Source organism: Aedes albopictus, chromosome 3 (assembly GCF_035046485.1).
Source record: "Aedes albopictus strain Foshan chromosome 3, AalbF5, whole genome shotgun sequence".
Lineage (NCBI taxonomy): Eukaryota > Metazoa > Arthropoda > Insecta > Diptera > Culicidae > Aedes > Aedes albopictus.
The window spans coordinates 433,382,257-433,387,950 of record NC_085138.1 but is presented as its reverse complement, the minus strand read 5'-3'; positions in this window follow the sequence as shown (position 1 = coordinate 433,387,950).

Here is a 5,694-nt window from a genome sequence, read left to right as displayed (position 1 = left end):
AGCAAAAGCTATGCGGCTGAGGGACTCGACTGACTTTGAGCAGCATGATAAAATAAACAATCTGAAGCGACACCTGATGGAAACCACACCAATAGCCTAGCAGATCGGTAGCATTCTAAATGTAATCAAAATCCATCATTGAACTTGATCTTGAAAATTAGGCCAGCTGAGCATCGGGATCGTGCAAAATATGAATGGTAGATCTAATTCTGTACAAATACAATCAAATCATGTAGCTAGAGAGATTACTCAAATTCAGGAAAATTCTCTCTTCGGAGAAGAAAATATTTCTCCTGTGAAAACACGAAAAACCATGTACCCGCGAAAGATCATTCTAGAAATCTGGCCGCTCATATATTCATGTTAAAACACGTACTGAAAGTGTAAATGTGTAGATCGTAACGAGAGCCGCTATTTCATCATCCTTTCAGGAAAGATCATGTGTAATTTTTGGTAGGCCCTGCGGCTATAAAAGAGGAAGATCAATAAAGACGACAGTCAGTTTTGTTTTTGGACTCCACACTGGATACCTCCCGGATAAGTATTTTGCTACTCAAATTCCTTTGATCCTGAACTTGCACTTGCGAAGCTTAAATTATTCTGATCACTTGATTGGATAATTCAATCCTTCTAAAGTGTTGATATTTAGAATCGTGGAAGTCAAAATCATTGGATCGGTCAAACTTTTTCTCACTCTGGTAAGCCAAGGTTCCGAATGCGAGAAACGTTGGCATGAGTCTAGAAAAGGCCAGTTTGATTTTGATCCAAGTGTAGAGGCACTTATTTCTCACTCTGGTACGCCAAGGTTCCGAATGCGAGTAACGTTGGCATGAGTCTTTTTTTTTTTTTTTCCTTCTAAACCATAGGGGGATAAATCTGCTCATCAGACACCCTAACAGGAAGGTTAGGGTAGTGTGGGGATGAGGCCGTCTTCTACAATGCCGGTAGAAGCCAGGACTACTCTCTCCTCGACCCACTAAAACACATTCCTATGGTCGCCAAACCCTACGTCTCTCCGGAACCACCAAGAAGGTATTGCTTCAGAGAGGGGCTAGTGCATATCGCACCCTCAAGGTTAGCTGCCGTAGTCTAGCAGCAACGAACATCGATGACTCGCTCTGGAGAGTCCATCACGATAGCATGCTGGCGCTTAGCCAGTTTCCCGAGTGGTCCTCGCCACTCCCTTTGTCCTCGGAAGGCGGGCAGGGTCAACCCCGCCCGCGCCCTACTGCTGAGCGGACATCAAGAACTGATGCCCACGTGCAACCCGATCTGACCTGCCCGCAAAGGAAGGGTATCACTACCCTTCAGGCCCTATCAGATGCACCCGTAGGTTGCAGACAGCAGGATCTCACCTACCCCGACCCTTGCCGGGGACCCCTTTCCAACCGCGGGCTCAGATCCAACCCAGTAGACTGACGCCACGACAGCACCGCTACCGGGACTTCCTCTCCGCGGCCACTTAATCGCTGTAAGGGTCGATCTCGACCGCAGGGCACCGGTATGACCTACGAAGCCGACTTCGAACCCCTGGACCACCTCTTGTATTGCATCTGGACTAGCCATTCTCCGAGTCCACGCGCCACCTCCTTTGTAGCTCCCAGACGATATGGGTGATAGCCGTTGAAACGGCATTCCAGCTAATCTCATCCCTACACATTCTCTGGACCAAGTTGTCCGGAGTTGTGTCCTCCCCGCATGTGGCAAGCATGCGGTCACGCATTGTGCGAAAACGCGGGCACACGAACAAAACGTGTTCCGCCGTTTCCTCTAAACCATTGCACACTGGGCATTCGGGAGAATCCGCATGCCCGAAACGGTGTAGATACTGTCGGAAGCAACCATGACCTGTAAGGACCTGTGTCAGGTGGAATGAAACTTCCCCATGGCGCCTATTAATCCAACTATCTACCCTCGGTATCAACCTATGGGTCCACCTTCCTTTGGTGGAACTGTCCCACGCGCGCTGCCATTTGACCATAGAGGCCATCCTGACAGTCTTGCGTATGCCTCTTGTGCCGCGCATTTCGAAGCACTCCATATCCTCACTGATAAGAATGCTGATGGGCACCATACCAGTAATGACACAGAGAGCGTCGTGTGACACGGTACGGTACGCGCTTGCAACCCTCAGACACATAAGCCTGTAAGTACTTTCCAGCTTCCGTCGGTAGCATTCAGTACTTAGCGCGGTACCCCACGCCGGGCCGCCATACCTAAGTATGGACGTAGCAACACTAGCCAGAAGCTTGCGCTTACTGGCGTACACCGCTGAGCTATTGGACATCATCCGGGACAGTGCCGCAATAGCTGTGGAGGCTCTTTTACAGGCATAATCGACGTGGCTACCGAAGGTAAGCTTATCGTCGATCATCACGCCCAAGTGCTTGACAGAGCGCTTCGACAGGATAGTGCACTCTCCTACACTGATCTCCGTCTGCTGCGCCGACTGCATGTTGTTAACAACCGTCACCTCTGTCTTGTGGTGAGCCAGCTCCAGTTTTCTGGACCGCATCCACGCCTCCACAACCTTGATCGAGTGGTCGGTAGTCAACTTCACCTCCTCGATCGTTTCACCGTAGACTTCGAGCGTAATATCGTCGGCAAATCCGACAATCACCACTCCCACTGGGTACTCTAACCTCAACACCTCGTCGTACATGACATTCCATAACACCGGACCCAGGATGGAACCTTGCGGGACTCCTGAGGTTATGTGAAAGCACTTCCGACCCACCTCCGTGTCGTATACTAGTACGCGATTCTGGAAGTAGCTTCCGAGAATCTTGTACAAGTACTCCGGTATCCCCAGACGCAAGAGCGCATCAGCAATAGCAGCCCAACTGGCGCTATTAAATGCATTCCTTACATCCAGAGCCACTACCCCGCAAAAGCGAATTCCCCTCCTCTTAGGCTCGAGTGCTTTCTCGGCGGTTTTTGTAACCGACAAGATAGCGTCTACGGTGGACCTCCCCTTCCGGAAGCCATACTGGTTGCACGAGAGACCATTTACGCCCTCAGTGAACTTCAACATTCTATTGAGGATGATCTTTTCGAGCACCTTCCCCGCCGTGTCAATCAAGCATATTGGTCTATATGCCGACGGGTCTCCGGGTGGTTTCCCCGCCTTTGGCAATAGTACCAGGCTCTGCCTCTTCCAAGCTTCTGGGAAAACTCCCTCGTCCAGGCATTTCTGCATAGCAGACCTGAACATCTCGGGAGCTTCTGCAATAGCTACTTTTAAGGCCAGGTTCGGAACTCCGTCCGGGCCTGGGGCCTTACCTACGCTAAGGGACTTAGCTATCCCCGCAAGTTCCACATCGGTGACCCTTTCCTCATCGCCAGCCCCAGTCCCCGGCTGTCCTACGAAAGGAGGCCAAGGACTAGGATCATGACGCGGAAAAAGTCCTCCAATGATCCCCTCCAACATCTCTGGAGATTGCTCTGTAGGAGCCATCACACCTCTCGTCTTGGCCATAACGATCCTGTAGGCATCACCCCACGGGTTCGTATTGGCACTCTGACAGAGACCCTCAAAGCAGGCCTTCTTGCTTGCTCTTATCTCGGTCTTGAGCGCGGCTTTTGCAGCGGCGAACACCACCCGCCGTTCGTTTCGCTCTTCCTCTGATCGTGCTCGCTGCATCCGCCGCCTAGCCCGTAGGCAGGCGCGGCGCAGGTCCGCAATCGCGTCGGTCCACCAGTAAGCCGGTGGCCTCCCATTTCTAGGGTGGACTCGCCTAGGCATGGTCGCATCACACGCACGTGAGAGCACCGCTACCAGCTCGTCGCCGTCTAAACCGAGTAAGTTTCGCTCACGGCGGAGCGCTTCCCTAAATACCTCTTCGTCGAAGTATGATGTCTTCCACCTACGAGGGCTTGGCCTTGGCCTAGCCGCCTCTTCTTCTATCCGCTGTCTGCTGTTGTTGTAGTCGATACTGTAGCGAACCGCCAGGTGGTCGCTGTGAGTGTAGCCATCATCTACTCTCCAGTTCGGACTACTTGTTAGGCCAGGACTACAAAAGGTCACGTCAATAATTGACTCCGCTCCATTTCGACTATAGGTACTCTCGGTACCGACGTTAGCCAAGTCGACATCTAAGATGGCCAGTGTTTCTAGCAGGATCTGACCCCGCTGGTTCGTGAAACGGCTTCCCCATTCCACAGCCCAGGCATTAAAGTCACCCGCTATTACCACCGGCCTTCGCCCTGTTAGCACGGTCGTTAAGCGGTCCAGCATTTGTATGAACCGCTCGATCGGCCACCGCGGAGGCGCATAACAGCTACAGAAGAAGACCCCTTTTACTTTGGCGACCACGAAGCCCTCATAGGTAGTAGACACCAACTCCTGCACGGGGTATTTACCCGTCGTCCATATCGCCGCCATTTTCCTGGTCCCATCCGAGGCCCAGTTGCCGTTGCCGGCGGGTACTCGGTATGGGTCCGAAATGATGGCGATATCCGTCTCCCACTCAGAAACCGCCTGACAAAGCAGTTGCTGAGCCGCATCACAGTGGTTCAGGTTCAGCTGCGTTACCTGCACTGTGATTTGTTGCTCACTGCGGCTTTCTTAAAGGCCGGGCACCCTGGACCACCCATCGCATGTCTGTTTTTCGAGGTTTTCCCGGTACAGATCATGCATATGGGCGGACTCGTGCAGCTTTGGGCCTTATGACCTTCAGCGCCGCATCGCCTACACAGTTTGCGCCTGTCGGGGCCTTTGCAGTCCCACGACTTGTGTCCTGGTTCCAGACACCTGAAGCAAACCTCGGGTGGCTCGTGGAATGTCAGGTGACAAACACACCAGCCCACCTTAATACTCCCTACTTTATCGGACTTTTTAACATCCGCCACAGGTAGCTGAACCAAAGCTATCTGTGTCCCTGCTGGCCCTCTCCGTAGCTTAACGGCTGCGGCGGCCACCTGCACATCGCACTGTTGCCGCAGTGCCGTGACGAGCTCTTCCACTTCGGTGATCTCGTCAATGTCTTTGACCTTCAGAGTCACCTCATGTGTCAGAGCCCTCACCTGCACACCTTCGCCAAGGACCTCTTCTGCCAGCCTTTTGTAGGCGGCGCCCTTGTGCTCCTTCTGGCGCTTCAGCTCCAGGATCATCTCGCCCGTACGAGTACGTCTAATACTGCGTACGTCGGCTCCAAGACCCTCGAGCTTGGCGTCGCTTCGCATCGTCTTCAAGACGTCCGAGTACTTGGACTGTTCCGTCTTGATGACGATAGCGTCGCCTTTCTCACGCCTGGCACCTGCCTTCCTACGCCTTGGTTTGGCGTCCTGTACTTCTACCTGCGGATTCACCTTCTTCTTCTTCTTCCGCTCTACCTTTGTCCAAGGAGGGTCTTCTCCTTGGATCGCCCTGCTCTGTGGCTGCTGAGGGCCCACCATTGGTCGCAACCCCTTGTTCCCATCATTCCGGGACGGGCCGGCCTTTTCAGGCCCACCCTTCCCAGCTTTCCGGGAACCCTGGCTGGGGTCCGACTTTCCAGCGTTACCACCGGCTTTCGGGGTTATTATACGCCTGGCCTTGCGGGCGCCGCCAGACAGCTCCTCACCTGACGGCTGCCTCGCCCGCTTCTGCGAATGCTTGTCGCTTTTGTCGCGAGCATTCGCTTCCACTCTCTTCGGACTACCCGCGAAGGAGAAGGCCTCCGTTTGTGTAAACTTAGACGCTTTCTCCTTTGC